This window comes from Galeopterus variegatus, unplaced genomic scaffold (assembly GCF_000696425.1).
Source record: "Galeopterus variegatus unplaced genomic scaffold, G_variegatus-3.0.2 Scaffold1267, whole genome shotgun sequence".
Classification (NCBI taxonomy): Eukaryota; Metazoa; Chordata; class Mammalia; order Dermoptera; family Cynocephalidae; genus Galeopterus; species Galeopterus variegatus.
In genome coordinates, this window is record NW_007727378.1 from 66,200 (window position 1) to 67,334 (window position 1,135).

Sequence of the window (1,135 nt, forward strand, 5' to 3'; positions counted from 1 at the left end):
CAAAACACGATCCAGTCACATCAAACAATCTGGTTTCGGAAGCCTCTTTGTCCCTATGGGCCCAAGACTTTCCTCACCTACCCAGAGACATCGAGAAAGTGAGGAGAGGGACCCTTCCCACACTTCTCCCTCACCGAGAAGCAACTGGCTGCCCTGCCTGGAACAACTGCTTCTTCCCACAGGCAGCATCAGTAGACAACAGTGGGAGACTCGGGGTACCAGATAAACCAAGCAGAGGAAAATGGCACTGCAAAGTCTTTGAACATTAAACTGCCATTGGAACCGCAACCTACAAAAGTAGGTGAAGACCTACATGCTAAACCTAAACAAGGTGACAGCATGCTAAAATAAAAGATTTAAATAGGACTCAGACTGTCCTACCGTAACAGACAAAATGTCCAGGATACAGTAGAAAGTCATGTCATACTAAGAACCACTTTTAATGAGAAAAGACAACCAACTAACACCACCACCCAAGAAGAAACAGGTGTTGGAATTATTTGACAACAATTTTTAAAGCAGTTGTCATAAAAATAAGTCAGCAATCAACTACAAATTTTCTTGAAACAAATGAAAAACAATATAAAAGCTTAGCAAAGAAACAAGCTATAAAGGTGACCAAATGGAAATTATTAGAACTGAAAAATATTAAGAAAAAATTTTAAATTTCTCTTGATGAACTCAATAGTTGAATGGATGTATCAAAGAATAGAAGTTGAAAACATCAATAAAATTCACCCAATCTGTACAACAGGGAAAGAATGTACTGAAAGAAAATGAACAGAGCCCCAGAGACCTTTGGGCCAATAACAATGTGAAAATCATACTATCATTGTCCCAGAAAGAGAGGAGAGAGAGAGTGGAGATGAAAGTATGTGAAGAAATAATAGGAAGAAATTTCTCCAATTAGTGAAAGACCCAACCATGCAGTTCTAAAAAGTTGGAGGAAAACACAATTGGATAAACTCCCAAAAACCATGTCAAGATACATCATAATAAAGTTTTAAAAACTAAAGACAAAATTTTGAAAGCATCCAAGAAGAAAAAAAATATGTTTCCTATAGGGAAATATGAATTTTAATATCAACAGAATTCTCATCAGAAACCAAATCATGAAGGACAGAAAGAACCAAGC